Genomic DNA, 18,375 nt, shown 5'->3' on the forward strand with positions numbered 1-18,375 from the left:
TGCACTGGGGGGTGACCCAACCCATGTGGAGGAAATGGCTCTGCATTCCAGGAGCTGCCCGTCCCTTCTGCACAATTCCCAGAAATGGGCAGCTTCCCCAGGGCTGCTGATTTGCAGGCTGTGCAAAAATGGCGTGCAGCCCCGCCAGGGGTCTAGGCCACTTGGCATTCCTAAGGCTCCACTCTCCCCTCCCTAAGACTCTGCTCTGCCCTTTGTCTCCCACCTTTGCTAATCCCAGCCCAGCACCGTCACTGCATCTCTCAACCCCTCCGGGAAGCCCATGCATTCAGCTCACTTGATTATTAAGATTTAACCACCAATCCAACCGTGTGTTATTTTATGCTGTACAGGCCCTTAAACATCATCAGGTCTGGATGGTATGTGGCATGGGTGCCTCCCCCACTTTCCCAGAGCCATGGCAGACACCACAGTCCATCGTCGTCCTCTTCCCTGCTCAGTCTTACAACCCGTTTCAACGCAGCACCCTTGGCAGCCAGAACCGGGTGACTGGTCGGGAGAGGAAACTTGTTTGCCGTCCCAGATCGAACCCGCTACTCTTTAGGTTCCCTCCCAAACATCCCACCTACTGGCCATCCTGTTCCATGGGAGGGGCTCAGGACCTTCTCGGGGAGCCTGCCTGGCTATCTCTGGAGAACTCTGTTACCCAAGTCTTCCGGGTAATACAGCAGCCCCCTGCTTTTCTACCCCATTAAATCCAAGTTCCTCTGCCAGGATCACACCTGGACTGCTAACAGCAGGGCAGAAATATCAGACAGGAGTCCTGAGATCCAGACGAAGGCCAGTGCTTGAAGTAAGCCAGGCCCTTGACCTTACTCACGAACCCCAAGTACCACGTGCTTTCGTATATCACAACTGTTAACACCAGGGTCTTACTTGCTAGTGTGTGAGCACCTCCTGACAGAGCCTGGAGCTTAGCCATCTACAACCCCGCACTATGAGTCCCAGAAATGACCTGCTATAATAATTACAAGGGTGATCATGTTAAAAATAATAGGAGCACTTAATTAACGTAGGCGACGTGTCTGATGCTGTTGGAAGATTTTACCAAATTAACTCATTTAATTGTCGTAACAACCCTATGAGGTATAACTTTGTCCCCATTTTACACTTGAAGAAATTTTGAGACACAAAGAAGTAAAATAACTTTTCTAAGGTCAGCCAGCTAGAAAGCAGCAGTGCCAGGATCTAAAACCACAACAGTGTGGCTCCAGAGCCCGTGGCCAGTGCGTCATGCTAGGCAACCTCTCGTGGCGGACAGCGTGGTGGGTGGGTGCAGAGTCGGGCCAGGCCAGAGGCAGGAGATCCAGAAGTGCTAGGAAGAGGCCAGCAGTGAGCTGGGGAGGTGGTGTCAGAGTCAGGGAGGCCTCCAAGGCCGGACCGCTGCCCCTGCGGGAGAAGCAGCTGAGAGGTCAGGGCCCAAGGGGCACCCAGGGTAAATACTAGTCACTGGGAACAGACACGCCCCCCATCCCAACTGGGACAAAGTCTGCCAAAGAGGGCACAGGTCTGGTACTGCCAGGTGCTCCTGCCCTGAGGACCAGGGAGAAAGCTGAGGGATCAGGCAGCTGGCCAGCATCGTGGGAACGCCAGGAAGGGGTTCTGAGACCTCCTATTTCAGCACCCCTGTCTGGGGCCCTCTCCACTGTGCTGGTCCCTGCCCCAGCCTGTCCCCTTGTGGTCCTACGCACCGGCTGCTCCCTGCCCACCTTGGGGCTCGCGCCTCACCTGGAACCCCTCGCCAAGGAGCCTGAGCTAGGAACTCGCACAGCTGCAACCTTAGGCAAGTTACGGACATTCTGTCCCTCGGTTTTCTCTCCTGTAAAAGTGGGGACAGTGGCAGCATGTGACTTGTGGTGGTCATGATAGGCTACATTTATTTGCTTGGCCCAGTGTCTGGCCCATAGAGAGCGTTCACTAAACATCAGGGAGTTACCATCACCAGCATCCTTCGAAGTCCATCCCACGTCCCTCCTCCTGCAGGAAGCCCTCCTGCCTCTCCAGAGTCCTTCCTGAGCTCATGCCCTGCAAACTGGCTGGTTCCACAGATGACAGCTCAACAGAACTCAGCCCCTCCCCACTCCGTCCTCGGGGCGCTCTCACGCCCATCTGCCGGCTGTCTCAGCTCCCCCATTCCACCTTGGGGGGCAGCCTCCCGCAGCCATGCTGGAGGACAACAAGCCCCCGCATGCTGCTGACCCAATGATGAAGGAGATTTAAGCTCCTCAAAGACATTTCCCCAAATATTCAGGAGTTGCTTGTTCACTGAATAGACTGCGCAGCAGATACCAAATTGCTGGGAAGTCAGCATGAAACGGTTTCTCCCTCTGGTCTTTAAACCCAGAAGTGCTCTCCATCCTAAAACCTAGCCCCTCTCTGGGTTCCTCCTGTTTTGGTGGATTTATCCTTGGAAAGAAAAACCTGTTAAGGACACATGACATGAGAAAGGGACCATTTTTCCTGAGCCCAGAGGAGAATGATCCAGGAGGAGTAAAGTGGACAGGCCGCCGGTGCTGGTCACCCTTCCCCCAGCGCACACAGAGGGTCAGATCCGGAAGACTTGCACGTCCAGTCAGTACTCCCAGAGCACCTCCAATGTGCCTGGCCCTCGGAGCTGGGGAGATGGAGATGAATGAGCTCCAGCGCCCGGCTTTGGGGCTCATGGGGTGTGGGGGGGGGAGGGGCAGACAGACAGAGGACTACAGTATACAAGGCTAAGTGGGAGCACAGGGGCAGCGGGGGGCATCTCACCCAGCCTGGGGGCATTGCAGAAAGCTTCCTGGTTGAGGCAATGACAAAATGGGGTCTTGAAGGCCAAGTAGGTATCAGCTAAGGTAAGTGATAGGGACAAGCATATCCTAGGTGAGGACCAGAAGTTGCAAAGCTGTAAAGCACAGAGGTGTGAAAAACCAAGAAGGTGCCAAGTTCTGCAAGCAGTGCCTGTGACTGGAGCGCAGAATGTGTGACGGGTGCGGGGTGGTAGGAAGGGGAGTGGGAGGAGCCCCTGCCGGCTGCCTGACAACTGGGGGTGTTTGTCTTTGTATCCAGAGCACTCAGCACAGTGCCTGGCACGCGGTGGCTGCTCATCAGCACAGAATGATGGAGGGACAAGTGCAGGGGCTGCATGGCGCGGCAGTGGGAGCACAGGGGCCCCGCACGACCCCGAGGCCCCCAGACCCGCCCCTCCCCTCCCCTCCCCTCCCCTCCCCACAGGCGCGCCATGCAGGCTCGCTGGAAGGCCGCGCGGTCCAGCAGGCCCACAGCTCTTTCTGATGACCGCAGTGAAGTTCACCAGCCAGAAAAGCCCAGCGGACGCTGCATAACGTGCACAGGACAAACCGAGGGCTCCAGAAGCTCAGGGGAGACGAGAGGGGAAGCAGACGGCAAAGGGCTGCAGGGCCGGGTGGGAGCGGGAAGGTCACGCAGGCGGAGCTGGCCTGGCCACAAAGGCCCAACGGCAGAGCTGTGTGGGGTGGCATTTGGCCCCCATTTGCCAGCGGGGAGCAGAATCCGAGGCGTTAAGGCACGTGCCCGAGGGCGCAGCTTGGAAAAGGGCGAAGCTGGGTTGTGGCATCCAGACTGACAACTAAACACTAGAATTCTGCCCCCCTCCCCGCCCAGCTAGCCCAGGCGGCTGGGTGGGTCTGCGGGGGTCTCCGAGCTGAGGGGTTACCGGGGGCTTTGGCGTCTCAGGGTCCGCACGACCTTTCAGAACAACGTGCTCCACTGGCGTCCCCGGGCCACGGAGGTGCTGCCAACTGGCCGCTTGGCCCTCACGGGCTGAGGTCGCACCCCAATGCCGGCCCCCTGTGTCCCCATGTCCCACCACCACAGGGAGGCTGGGGCTGCACTCAGTCCAGGGGTGAGGGGCGGGGCTGCCGCCTGGCCCGCAGCTCCCTCGAGGGGCAGAGAGGAGGAAGTGGCTTTATCCTTGGATTCTTATTCTCAGTCCTGGGGGCCACTCCGACTTCCCTAGGGCCGGGCAGTCTCACCCGCAGCTGAGGAGGAGCTTCCCAGCCTCAGGCCGGCATCTGCGCACCATCGGGAAAGTCATCCTGGCCATCACCCCAATGCAGAGGGTCGTCTTCTGGACACTCTGGGGCTCTCCAAAGTGAGGCCCTCAGACTCCCCAAAGCCTGGCAGGCTGCTCTGCATCCTGATTCAGCTGCTCCCTCGGCCCATGCCTGGAGGAGGGGCTCCTACGAGCCCCCCTGGGCTGCTCAGGCTCAACCCCGCACACAGGACCCCCGCCAGCCCGCCCCACCCCTCTCTCCTCGGCCTCCCCCGCCAGCTCCAACATCCCTTTACCTCAAATCCCAGGCCAAGGCCTCGTGGCACATCTCCTGCCTGGGCCCCCCTCACGGGCGCCGCCCTCCCGCCACTCCAGCGCGGCCACCCCTCAACCAAGCCCGGGCGCAGTGCTCCTCCTGGAAACCACCCCGGAGCCTGAAGCTCTCCCCACGGGCCCTCCCTGAGCTGACCGGCATCACGTCCCCGGCGCCCAGAGCCTCTCTCCCACTGATTCCTAGTACAGCGTCCTTGGAGACAGGGGCGGTGCCCAATGCGTAGGGCCTCGTGGAGTCTGCCCGGGAATGCCGTCTGCCCGCCCTCCCTCTTCACTCTCCCCGGCCTGTGAAAACATTCCCTCTAGGAGGCACGGCCGCCCTGCGCCCCAGGCTCCCAAAGCCACCCCTTCGTTCCCGGCCTCTCCTGCTCCCCAGGCCTCCTTCCACTGAGCCGCCTTGCCTGCGTCTACGAAGTGCCACCAGGTGGCAGGTGGCAGCCAGTGTGCTTTGCAGCCACTATTCCACTGATTCATCATAGCCACCTCATGGAGAAGGCTCTGTTCAGCCCCTGAGGTCCCCAAGGTTCCATGGTTGTCCAAGCCACACATCGCCACCTGCAAGTGACCACGAGCTCCCAGCTCAGCCACACGGCCACGCTGCCTCTTCTCCCTTCAAATCTAGGGGCTGGGAGTTGTTTTACTGTCACATTTCCCCTGCAGGGGTGGGGCTGGGGGCTACAGGCTGGGCTTCATTTTCCTTATCTCGGGGTCACCCTGGAGCCCTGGCACAGCTTTCCGCACAGAAATGCTTCCGGTGTCTGCTGTCTGCATTCCCCAAATGCAGGGGTGACCCTGGGAGTTGGCTGGGATTCTGCTTGGGTGGCGGGTAGGCTGAAGTGCTGTGGGCCACACAGAGAAGTGGGGTGGTGGCCCTCACAAGGGAGATACCATGTGAGCAGTCGCACTGGACACACAAGGGCACCAGCCCAGAGGAGGAGTGGGTGACTCTAAGGGGGTCCTTCCCTGTCACCCACACTCCCAAACACTGAGCCCCCTGTAGCTCCCAGGGCCCAGTTCCCTGACCATCTCTGCCTTCGGGCTGGGGATGCCACACCCCACCCCCAGAACCCCCTGATGGAATCAAGGCAGAGGTTCTCATACTGTCTTTCTCCCTAGTGGAGGCAACCGGAGAACAGCTTCACAGGCTGCCCCTCAGCGCTGTCCCAGCCCAGAAAAAGGGCAGGGGTGGTGAGAGACAGCAAAGGGAAGGCCTGGATGCTGGGGGCAGGCCTCCCTCTGTGTCAGCAACCCCCTGCCTATGAGATGGATGCTTCTTGCCAGGGCTGAATGGTTAAACTCCAGCCCCCCGCCTCCTACCTGACCCACTATCTCAACTGCTTTACCCTGCAATAGCAGAAAGAGGGACTCAGGAGACAAATGGACACCCCAAACTCATGTGTAGGCAGAGGCCAGGTCGATAAATGAGAGAAGGGGACAGGCACAGGCAATAGGGAGCAGTGGGGCCTGTGGTAAACAGGAGGCCACTGGTACCTTCCACCACCTGACCGCCATGACAGAAGCATATCTGCAACGGGGCTTCCAGTCAAAAATTTTAAAGGGTAGCCAGAAATCTGAATTTTTATGTGAAATTGATTTTTTACATGTTGGCTACCAATTAAAAAGTTTTACACATTATATAAGCCAAATAAATCACCTCCCTGGGGTGGGGGGGCACCTGCTGCTACCCTGCCACCTCGAGCATGCCAGCAACTGCGTGGTGTGGCCCCTCCAAGGCAGACGACCCTTGGCGCTGCCTTGGCCTGGCCTAGCTTCGGCCGCAAAGAAGTGTGAGGTTAACGGAAGTAGCAGTGACACTGCGGAGCAGCTGCAGGGCTTACTCAGCCTGGAAACTTTCCGGTCTAGCCATCTTTAGCTGGGGGAGAGCACACAGCCACCCCAGGAGCACGGCAGAGCCCGCGGAGGAGGAGGGCAGAAAGGCACATTCAAAAATGACCGCTGCTTTGATTTGTTTCCATTGTTTGTATTCCAAAGGTTAAACATCATAAATGAAAAATGTGAAAAATTTTATGTTCGACCCAAAATGAGAAACAGGATCTAGGCCCTTCCCTGAGGTGAGGAGAGGCGACCCAGTCCTCGTTCTAAACGAGTAAGCAGACTGCAGAGAGAAGGGCTGGAGCAAAACAAAAGGGAAACTTCCTGAACACGAGGCGGGCAAGGCCATGAGCGTCCGGGGAGGTGTGGGGTTTTCCTCAGCAAAGGGAAAGTCCAGGGAAGCAGGACCAGGGTGGGGGGGTCCAGCCGCCTGGCCGTGGAGGCTTGAACCAGGCTGGAGGTGGGGAGGGATGTCTTCTCAGGGACCCTGCCACACTCCGGAAGGGCAGGAGGCCACTCTTCACATCTCTCTCCCCAAACCCTAAAGGGTGGCTGCATCTTTCCTGCCCTCCTACCCAGCCTGGCCAGGCCAGACAGCGAGCCGTGGATGCAGAGGGGGCACAGGGCAGAGTGGGCAGACCTACTCCGTTCCCAAGGGGCAGGAGCCGCCTAGAAGCCACCATTGGCCAGGGGGCCGGCCGCCCACCTCTCTTTCTTCTATATACAGCACTTTTATAAGAAGTCATGACTCAAAGCATTTGCCCCTCTGCTGGGAATGTGACGTCAGGCAAACCACTCAACCCGGGTGTGCGCCTCCGTTTCCTCATCTGTTATCCACGTCCTCACCTCCCAGCGTTTGTCTGCGAACAGAATGAGCCAATACGCTCAAGTGCTTAGAACAGTGCCCGACACAGAAAGTGTTATTATTACTGTCCTCCTCCTCATCCTCCTCATAAGTATGTTGTGGGAACTCGCTCCAACGTCCCCTCCACCAAATTGCACAGAAGGGTTCCTGGGGCCACACAAGGCTGCTTTCCAGGCTGCCCCAGAGCACTCAGGACAGGGGCAGGAGGGGAAGGAAGCGGCTGCTTTTTTATTTATTTATTTATTTATTTATTTATATTTATTTTTTTTTTAGTTTCTGCTTTATAACAAAGTGAATCAGTCATACATATACATCTGTTCCCACATCCCTTCCCTCTTGCGTCTCTCTCCCTCCCTCCCTCCCTATCCCACCCCTCCAGGCGGTCACAAAGCACCCAGCGGCTGCTTTTGAATCACCACCCTCAGCCCGCGAGGCGCCCAGCGCAGCCTCCTCTACAGGGAGACCTCAGCCACCCAGCGGGATGAAGGATCACTGCTCCTGCCTCTGGGCCACCCCAGGGCTCAGCAAGGAAGCACATTCTATTCCTGATGATCTGAGGAATGATCCCCACCCACAGTCCGTGCTGGCTTGCTTCGGGGGTGCAGAGAAAGGAGAAACAGTGGAGCGACATCCCATCGGCGGGGGACGAGCCCGAGCAGGGTAAAGCTGGAGGCAGAGATGTCAGGAGCGTGGAAATGACTCCAACGGACCCGGTGTTGAATCCCGGTTGTGCCACTTACTAGCTGTGTGACCTCGGACAAATGACGTATAAACCTCTTCGTGCAAAACTATCCTTGGTAAATGGGTAGCAGCAGGCAGCTGGAGGTGGAATCAGGCCGAGTGCCGTGGCCAGGGCCGATCGTTAGAATGCCTGTGTATCACGTCCTGACCACGTGCTACACTTCCCTGACCAGCACCTCAGACTAGGTGAGGTCACTGCTCTAGTTCCCAAGACACCCAGCTGTCTGTCTTGACGGCACTTTGCACGCTGCACTCAGTTGCCTAATTGTTTATGATGTCATGTGTCTTCCCCAGCAGACTGTCAGCCCCAGGAGGGCAGGGCCCATCCTCCGTTTTATTCTCCACTGTATCTGTGGAGCCCAGCGCATGCCTGACACCAAGAAGATGCTCAATAAATATCCTGATCTACATCAGCTCTAAGCCTCACAGCTACTCTGAACACTGTCCTAACACAAAGGAAAAAAGATGAACACTTGAGTTTGCTCTGGTCATTGGGAAAGCCTGACTCAAGAGTCTGACCTGGCTTGGAACCGTGACAGTAACAACCCCACAGCTCCTGCTGTGGTTCCTGCAGGAGGTCACGGTGTAGGTCTGGGGTGCATGCCTCTTGCTCAGACAAGCTCTTTATTGGCTTTTTTCAGGAGTAAAAGGGTAGGCTCCCAGCCTTGTCTCCATGTCTTTACTCCTCTATAGTCAAAAGTAATGGAAATTGGGAGTTTTCAGAAGTTCTAGGGGAAAGTGTCCAAGAAAATTGGTCCCTGGAAAATGGCAGTCAACTAGGCTTGAGGAGACAGAGAGCTGGGGAGAAAGTCTCCAAGGGCGTGAGCAGGCAAGGGAAGGGTGTCTGACGCTCAGTTTTAAGTTCTGCCCCGTTCTAAGCTACAGGCAGCCCCCTTTCTCAGAGGCCCTTGGTGACAGCCTGTTACGTACAACAGCCGTGGCTCCGCGGGGCTTAGGGAACGAGGAAGCCACGCCTATGGTACCCACGCAAAGTGTGGCAGCTGACCCCGGAGCTCAGATGGCCTGCTGGCATGGTGCCCACCCTGCAATCCCCAGAAACGCTGCAGGTGGGGACGGTTTCCATCAACGACTGCGTAATCTTCAAAGAAAAATAAATGATACACTCAGAAAACTGGCACAGGGAGAAAATCCTTGGGGAAGAATGAAGATCTCTTGGGGCGAGCACCTCTCCATTTCCACGTATGTGGGATGAGGGCCTGGCCCCGCATGACCGGGCTAGAGGAGAAAGGCGGGGGGGATGCCTGAGACACGTGTCATAGCAGCACTGTCCCTATTACAGACACCGCTAAGGAGGCCCACGGCAGACGCGGACTTGCCCAAGGTCACATAGAGGACAGGTGGGGGGGGCAGAGACTCAGCAGGGGGGCCCTCTGGCCTGCAGCCGGGCCCCTTCCCACTCTCCTGCGGGTCTTCTGGGGTCTTCTGAGGAAGGGAGGCAGGACTGAGGTTCCCTGAGGCCCCTCTGGCTGCCAATCGCTGGTGGTGCCAGACCCTGCCTGGGGCCCTCTCTTTCCTCCCTTCCACACAGAGGCTCTCCCAGCCTCCACCCAGCTTTCCTATCCACGCACACCAGCCCTAAGGACAACACAGCCCCTGCTGAGTGCTTTATTAGAATGGTTATTTGATGGAAGTGCTAAGTGACCTGCTCCCACTCCCCTTTTCCATCCCTCCAGCCATCCCCAGTTTGAGCCCAGAAGTAAAACAAAGGCTTTGTTTCTTTACTTTGATTTCCTGCTTAAAATCTCAAACATGCAGGAAACACCCACCCAGCCCCAGATAAGTGGACTGGGGCCACTGCGGGCAGGCAGGGCCGGGGGTCACTGAGTGGGGTGGCCCGGAAGGCTCTGATGCCAGCTGACCTTAGCGCCAGGGAGCGCCAGCAGGGCACCGGGGCCTGACTTCCTTTGCGCGAAGAGAATGGGTGTGCGGAGCGTATGGGGATTGCTAGGCCTTCTTGACTCTGTCGCCCGGGGAATCTCAACCTGAGGAATGTGGGTGCGGAGGGACCACTGAGAAGACATATCTCCTACAAGTTATTATTTAAGATATGCCCCCAAGGCTTTGGGACCGTGGCTCCACGCTTTTCCATCATCTCCAGTTACAACAGAGCAGGCATTGAAAGAAGAACGTGATGGATGCTATTTTGGGGCTGCTGAGCCCTTGTGAGAGAATGGTGCTCGCCAAGAAAGATGCATTTGCCTCCGCCTCAGCCTTGGGACCCCCATTCCCAGTGGAATTAAAATATAAAGGGGTGAATTTGGCGGTCATCTAAAAGGGGGAATTTTCAAGGTGTGTTAAAGTTCTAGAGGCTAAAAAGAAGAAGAAGAAGAAAAAAAACTGGAACTGAGTTAAAATGAATTTTGCTCTTGAAGTGAATATATAATGCTTTGGGAAGGCAAGAATCTGTCCCCAAGCCCCCCCCAAAATGGTCAGCCCTAAGGGGAGAGTGGGCCTCCCCAACTCCAGCACATCTTCAGCAATCTCCACACAGCACCACATGCCTACAAATATTTTTACTTTTAATCTGGGTAGTTAGGATACTAGGGACGGCCTAACACATAGTATGTATAGCAGAGTCTTTTTAAACCAAAACTTTTCTTTAAAAAGTAGGCCGTCGGGCCTCCCTGGTGGCGCAGTGGTTGAGAGTCCGCCTGCCGATGCAGGGGATGCGGGTTCGTGCCCCGGTCTGGGAGGATCCCATGTGCCGCGGAGCGGCTGGGCCCGTGAGCCATGGCCGCTGGGCCTGCGCGTCCGGAGCCTGTGCTCCGCAACAGGAGAGGCCACAGCAGTGAGAGGCCCGCATACCACAAAAAAAAAAAAAAAAAAAAAAAAAAAAAAAAAAAAAAAGTAGGCCGTCAACATAACATGTATGTGTATTTTTGCATAAACAAATAGGAACTGACTTTAGAATATGCTTAATTGCCTTCCTTGGTACAGTCTCTGACCGTTTCTACTGCAAGACAAACCCCAACAAAGCAGGTCCTTCAGAGGTCTTTGGGGTCCCAGCCTTTGCTGGCTTTTGCAGCATCTCCATGGAGTCAGGGGAAAGGACGCAGGCAGTGTTAGCCTTTGTTGGCAACTCAGGAACGGAAAACATTTCAGCTCATTCTCACCACTTAGTAAAGAAAACTCGGGGACCGCCTCAGGTCTCCGTGTTCTATTACGAAACTTGTTCAAATGTCTGCCCCCAGTTTGAACTCCTTGACTCCTTGAAAATGGAATCTGCCTGGGTATGCAAGGCTTTTCCAGAAGGTTTTTCATCTTTTCTGCGCAGCTTTAAAAGTGGTGCTTTGCTAACTGTCCTAAGTCAAGCCCAAGCTACCTGCAAATGGGCCATGTCAGGCTCCAGCTCGGGAGTGGAGTCAGGCGGGGGCGGGACGGGAAGCAGGAGGCTGCAAACAGTTGGGGGAGAAGCCTTCTCCTGTCTCCTGTCGTCAAGGAGAGCTTCCCCCTCTGCCGCTGGAGAGCTTGGCAGACGGGAGGACCTGGGACCACACACCTGGGTCACCATCTTTCTGTGAGAGCCGAGGAAAGGGAGAGCTGGCCATGTTAGGGGTGACAAAGGTACTACATGGTACTCCGGTCTTCCTTCCTGTAAAGCAGTCCTGCACTTTAGACCAGAAATGTATTTGGCTCAAGATTGTTGACGATGAGCAGCTTAACAAATCGGTGTCATCTAATGGTAAAAAGAAAATCATGGGGTTTTCTTCTCTCTTTTCCAAATATGTACATTTACCATTTAAATTACAGTTTGCTTTGGGCAGCTCTGACTAAATGATGCTCCACAGCCTGGCCTGAAGCCACAGTGCTCAAGGCAAGTATGTATTCGGATAGAGGAACTTTCTGAAAAAGGTTAAATCCCAAGATGCACACTCATTCCTCCCTGGGGTGAGTTCAGGCCGCAAAAGGATCTATCGACAACCTTGATGGAGACCCAGGTGGCATTTTCAGTGAATTTGCTGGGGACGTGGAGGTAAAAGAGCCAGGACATGGAAACTCGGGAGCGAGGCTCCAAAAGCTGGCTGGAGGCTGAGGGCAGGCCCAGCCAGCCAGGCCTCCTGACCAGGGATGCGCTGAAGCCCTGCCAAAGGGATCAGGTGCAGACAAAACGGTCGCATCTGCTCATTTGGGGTAATGGGTACATGGTGCTTGTTATATATTATCCTTCATCTTTATATATATATATATATATATATTTTTTTTTTTTTTTTTTTTGGTGTGTGTGTGTGTGGTACGTGGGCCTTTCACTGTTGTGGCCTCTCCCGTTGCAGAGCACAGGCTCCGGATGCGCAGGCTCAGCGGCCATGGCTCACAGGCCCAGCCGCTCCGCGGCATGTGGGATCTTCCCAGACCGGGACACGAACCCGCCTCCCCTGCATCGGCAGGCGGACTCTCAACCACTGCGCCACCAGGGAAGCCCCATCTTTTTATATTTTTGAAAATTAAAAAATATACCAAGTGCACAAATGATGGAGGGGTTCCAGGTTGACAGTGAGATTAATGAGTCGGGGAAAACCACTTCCATCTAGGCTCCCTCTGCCTTTCTTGCCAACCAGCCACGCCTGCACCTCCATGGCTTCTGCTGCTTCACAGCGTCGCTGTGCGTATACTGCTCTGTGCCCTCTCCTCACGAGGCCTTCGCTCCACTGCAGCACTGATCATGTATGGCCAGAACCCTGTGGGCCATGTCCCATGAGCACCAGGAGAGAAGGGGCGTGTCATCAAATGACCAAAGTCATCAGTCCTGGGAGCAACACCGAGTAACAGATGGAGCATGTGCTCCAGGACCGGACAGACCTTGGTGAGACTCCTTCCAGGCTCTGCGCCTCCCAGGCCATGGCCGTGGGGATGCCTACTTAACCACCCTGAGCCCCCGTTTCCACGTCTGTCAAAGGCTAACAGCAAAACTGTTGTGAGGCTTAGAGACGGCCAATGAGGAGCATCTACCCCAGCCCAGCCCACAAGTCTTCACTGCAGGAAGGGAAGGAAGAGACGGGAAGGAGGGCGGGGAGAGAGGGTAGACCTCCAGAGAGGCCGCCTTTAAGCCATGCCATCTGAGGAGCACTTGGAGAAAGCAGGCTGCTTGTGCTGGAGAAAAGCACGATTGTCAAGGTTCACCGTGGCACACAGATCCAGCAGGACAGGTTAAAGGGAGAAAGAAAAGGACTTTGCCAGGATAAGTGAATCCCCAAATGGGGTAAACTGATTTAAGGGGCGTCAAGCTCCCTGCCTCTGAAAGCGTCCAGCTAAGACCCGCCCCTCACAGGCTGCACTGGAGGGACCCCCTGTTGAAAGTTGCCCAGCCTCCACTCAAGGGGTCACTTTCCCATTTGGGCTGTATTTGTCTACGACTGAAATATTACTGGTTTAATCTTTACCTTAAAATCACCATACTTTTTAACTTAAAATTCTTACTTAGCCTTAATCTGAGTAAAATAGCCAGTAAAAAAAAAAGGGGGGTTTTATGTCATACCTGTATTTTATAGTACACATAAATAAGTGTGAATATAGACACACATATATATATAACTATTAAAATGTGTCCCACCTAAAACCATCTACCTCATCACTATGAGAAATGTGCTCTCCTGGGTCTGAACTGAGACGAAATATGCTCCAGGGGCCCCTTCTGGGTCTATGATTCTGTTACCTGAAGGCTGCTTGAATACTGATAATGCTCTTAATTCTTACGGCCCTTTCTGGTCTCCCAAGCATGTTCTCATCTGTGTGTTTCATCTAATCCCCATGACAACCCTGAGGGCGGGGCAGAGAAGTCACAGACGGAGCCTGGGCCCCTGCAGGGCAGGACGCTCCCAAGGCCCTATCAACGGTCACAGAGGACCTGAATCACAGCGCAGAACTCTCCATACCCCCTCCCTCCTTCTACCGCCACACACTGCACAGCCAAATCCCTTCCTGGTACTGTCCAAAATCTCATTAGCAACACAACCCAGATCCAAATCACGATGTTTTATCCATTTAGGTGGCCAGATGCCAGGCTCTGTAGATGAAAATATGCCTCTCTGAGACCCAGAATGTCATTTCATAACCAATGATGACCCATACTGTCATTTGGCCATCTGGCCATCAAAAGGCTCCACCGAGTAAAGCTATCAAAAATACTAAAGGAGGGCTTCCCTGGTGGCGCAGTGGTTAAGAATCCACCTGCCAATGCAGGGGACACGGGTTCGAGCCCTGGTCCGGGAAGATCCCACATGCCACGGAGCAACTAAGCCCGTGTGCCACAACTACTGAGCCTGGGCTCTAGAGCCCATGAGCCACAAGTACTGAAGCCCACACGCCTAGAGCCCGTGCTCCGCAACAAGAGAAGCCACCGCAGTGAGAAGCCCGCGCACCGCAACGAAGAGTAGCCCCCGCTCGCTGCAACTAGAGAAAGCCCGCGCGCAGCAATGAAGACCCAACGCAGCCGAAAATAAATAAATATAATTAATTAATTTGAAAAATACTAAAGGACAATGATACGGACATTAAAAAGCTAAATACACACTGCTACTTCGTGACCCCTACAAGGGGGATGGCTGCAGAAAGCTGCCATGGATCATGCCAATGGGCTACCCGCCCTTGGCTCAGTGGTGGGGCTCAGTGGAAGGCCGGGGGAGTCTCAGAACAGGCAGGACCAGCCTCATTATGTGCAGCAGGAATGCTACCTAGAAGACTGGAGACGGACACCAAGGGATTTATGGCAGACACCAAGGAGTGCGGTATGGCCGTCACCTCGGCCTCGACAGCGCCCTCTGCTGTCTGAAGCAGAAGGTGGCAGCACTGCCCTCTCAGTCAGAGTTCCACAAGACAGACCCACTCGCTGATTGCATGGATTTCCACCCACAAGCTGAGAACTGACACCCGTCCCGCTCTACTTCCACTCTTGACACCGGCTCTACCGCGACAGGCTGCTGGCCTGGCTGGGAGGGCAGAGCCCCTGGGTAGGTCCTCAGTGAATACAGTGAAGCAGGGGATCTACCCTGGGATCCAGGGCTCATTTTCAGAGATCCACAAATCTCCCAAACTGAACGCCCAACTTCCTACATCCAGGGAACTTTTCTTTGGGCTTCTCACTGGCATGTTAAAGAGGCAGTGGCCCAAGAAGGTAAAAATCATGGCTCTGAACACTCAGCCCTCTTGGCTGCCTGTCCCATGCAAGAACTTGCCGGAAGTGGCACTAATATCCCACCCCTGTGTCCAGAGACTTCACAAAAGCTGAGAACATCTTTGGGAGATCTAAGCTCTCCTTAATCCACTATTAGTTGGGTTACATTATTTGCAGCCAAAAGCACCCGCACTGATCCAGTGCCACAGGGCCCAGTGGCATCACCTGAGACTGTGAGGGGTGGCAAGGCCTCAGAGACCACCAACAAAATTCCTCTCAAAGCTCAACCTCTCTGCTCAGCCTCTAGACCATGCATAGCTGCCAGATGCCCAGGGCACAGGGAGCTCACCCAGTTCCTTCCTCTCTCCCATCCCTAGACAAAGGTAGCTTTACCTCCTAGCCAGTCAGATACCTTCCCCGGGCCAGGCAAGCACAGAGCCTCTGGAACTCAATGCACACTCTTTGGACACTTGAGTGCAAGAGTGCACACTCTTGTGCACTCCCAGCTTTGCACAAGAACGTGTTCCCAATTAGTTCACATGTGTATGGTTTGTGCAAACTACATGATGCTCATGAACAGGTATGTTTTCAGTCGCTTGCAGGGAGGCACACTCCATATGGGGGCACTTCATTGGTAGACAATGATGACACCAGATGTGAAATATAAAAGGGAGGTCACGTTTCCCCGAGAAGTCACTTGATGCAGCAGGCTGGTCAACATGTGAATCAGGCTGATGTTAGGACCAGGCACCCCAGGAGCTAGTTCAGTCCATCAGAGCCCAGAAGTCCACCCTGGTTCCAGGTGATCACTCAAGCTCAGGAACCAACCCCAGGGATAATGGACTTGCCTCTCTATAAGCAGCTCAGATCAACTGAAAGTGTGAAATACCTGTGGTTAGAGCTAATAAAAGTTATACCTGTCACAAAGATGTCTTAGGTAGGTGAAAACATAAGTAGTGGCAAATACAAACAGAGCTGGCAGCCCTGGAAGACTGTCACTGCCCCACCAGCGTTCAGCAGAGGGCCACACTGCACCCCCATAAGAAAATGTTGAGGCGGGGGGCAGTTTCTAGTAGAGCACCCGGCTTACACAACCTCCACCCGCACCCCCAAAGAGGCTGGCAGACTCTGCGCCTCGAAAACCTCAGAGCATTAAAGCTCCAACCTTCCTGGCCTAGCAGAGAAAGGACAAACTACACCTTAAACCACAGACAGAAAAGCTAATTGGCTGCTGGGAGTGAGAACAGACTGGGGGGTCAAAACCATGAATAAGTTTTCATGGAACATTTTCAGCCCCAGTCAGCAGGGACATGCGATTTACAGGAAATTAGGAGACTTACAAAAATGTTAGCCAGCTCAAGTTTCTTTCCTGGGAAGAAAAGTAGGAGAAACTCTAAGAACTGTCTTGGTGAAAGTGCTTTGTTCACTGCAAAGCCCCTGACACGTGTCAGTTATTAACACCAGCAGCTCACCACGCCACACTTCACCCAACCAATGAAAGGCAATAGAGTCAAAGCCTAACACAAGCTGCACCTGGAGCCTTCAGGCCAGGTCAGCCAGACCCTCACAAGAGGGGCCTGAGGAGCTGCGGGGTCTACATCATGGACCCTAGATACGATCTTGCGCAAGTTACTCTTTCTAGCCCCTGTTCCCCATCTGCATATGCGGGGAATAATAAAACCCTTCTGCAGGAGTCTTGTCAAGTGATGAGCAAGCATATCCACGTCAAGTGCCTGGTCTGTGTCAGCCCTGCTGGCAGCTATTATTACAGTGGAGCTTCAGGGCTTTTAAGTCAGATTCCCTTATCATTCCTGCTGCCGGGGAGGTCACTCTTTTGAGGCCACAATTTTGAGCCTTGTCAGTCACCCTCTCTGGTCAGGTCCAGGATAGAGTGTGAGTTCTGGAGGGGCAAGAACCATTCAAGCCCAAGGAGGGTTGCTCGGAGTAGGCGCTGGTGGGAGGAGGAGGGGCAATCCCAGAGCTTGGGGATCAGGGCCGGGATGAAGTGGCCCTTCTCCACCTCTCCAGCCTCGGCTCTGGCCCTGGCCAGCACAGACCTCAGTTCCAGCCACAAAGTCTAATTGGTGTCCAGTGCCCACGCTCCCGCCAGGCGTCACCTCCCCTAGGAGGCCTTCCCTGCCCTTCCACGCTGTCTGCTCCCACAGCCCCAGCGCTTCCCTGACCCCAGTACCGACCACGCCGGGCTGTCGCTCAGTTTGCACCTCTGCCTTCCTCGCGGCGCGGTAACTGGCACTGTGCCCTACACTCGGTGGGCGCCCCTGCAGGTCCCGTCAATGAATGAGCCGGGCCCTGGTTGTGACCAGAGCCCCAAGCCCCCGGCGCAGCAAAGGTTTATGCAGCAGCTGCTTTTTATCTTTCAGATGAATCTGACAACTCCCTCGGCCAATCCCTGCCCTCGTTAACGCCATTTTAAAAGGGGAAAGATTTTCCCCCCCTCCGCCTCCATCCACCCGAGTCCCGCCGCCCACCTCTCCGCGCGTTCTCGCCAGGGCAGACAAGGAACCCAAGGGCGGTTACCATGAAAGGGACTTTCTGCGCGGTGGGCAGGCCCTTCTCACTGGGGTCTCGATCGTCTCCGACTTCTCGATCGCACACCGTCACGCTGGAGCCTGCCGTGGGGGCAAAGGCCACTCTCCGCCAGCCCCTGAGCGCAGTCCGCCTGTGGCGAGCGCGGCCGGGCCCGGGGCGGCCACACCTCCCGCCCGGAACAAAGCGCCCGGCCGGGTGCCCTCCCTTCCCAGCCTGCCCCGACCGCTCACCGCGCGCTCCAGCCCGGCTCGGCTCCGGCCTCAGGCCGCCTCCTCCATGCCCGCGCCGGCGAGAAAGCAGCGCCGCGCCCGCCGGGCCCCGCGGCAGCCGGACTGACGGCTCCCGGCCCGCGGCCTGACGGCCGCTCTGGCCTGTCCCCGCCCCGGCGCCTCCTTAAAGCGACCGCGCAGCCCGCGCGCGCCCTGGTCGCCCGGCGCGCCGCGCATTCCTTATAATGCAACAGCGGCTGCTAAAAATAGAGCGCCGCCGCCGTGGGCGCAGGGGGGGGCCGGGCCCGGCGCCGCGACCCTGACACCCAGCGGGCCCCAGATTCTCAGGACGTGCGGCCCGATGCTCAGGCCATCCGCACCGAGCGCCCCGGACACGGCAGGGCGAGCGGACCCGGCCACGGAACCCCGCCGCCGCTGCCGCCCCCCCAACCCCGCGGCCTCGCGCACTTACCCAGGTCCGACCCTCTGCGCGGCGGAGCTGGCTTTAAAGTGGACGCCGAATGGGAATTCGCCCGGGCCTCTTTAAGAGCCTCTGCGCTCCAGCCTTTAAATCTCCGCTCCCGCCCGGCCAACTTCTGAGCCTGCAGACGCCTCCCCCGTCCTAGGCGATCCCAGCCCGCCACCTTAACCGCGTTCCCTTCGAATCCCGGGCCGTGTTTCTTCC

General features: G+C 55.9%; 1 protein-coding gene and 1 long non-coding RNA gene across 4 annotated transcripts in view; both read right to left on the reverse strand.

The window, feature by feature from the left end:
- MRAS (muscle RAS oncogene homolog) overlaps window positions 1-18,261 on the reverse strand; it is a 62,220-nt gene extending 43,959 nt beyond the window's left edge. The window contains exon 1 of one of the 3 annotated variants that reach the window (XM_081234800.1): window positions 18,163-18,261. The gene's annotated coding sequence lies outside the window, so the exon portion shown is untranslated. The other 2 variants (XM_081234798.1, XM_081234799.1) reach the window with 2 other exon arrangements.
- Window positions 1,095-4,968, reverse strand: LOC308617444. Its single transcript, XR_014015879.1, has 3 exons — window positions 4,327-4,968; window positions 1,747-1,837; window positions 1,095-1,407 (listed from the first exon to the last, which is right to left on the reverse strand). It is a non-coding gene; the product is annotated as an uncharacterized lncRNA (long non-coding RNA).
- Window positions 18,262-18,375: the final 114 nt, after the last annotated feature.

Source organism: Mesoplodon bidens, assembly GCF_964165515.1.
Source record: "Mesoplodon bidens genome assembly, chromosome: 5".
In the NCBI taxonomy this organism is placed as follows: domain Eukaryota; kingdom Metazoa; phylum Chordata; class Mammalia; order Artiodactyla; family Ziphiidae; genus Mesoplodon; species Mesoplodon bidens.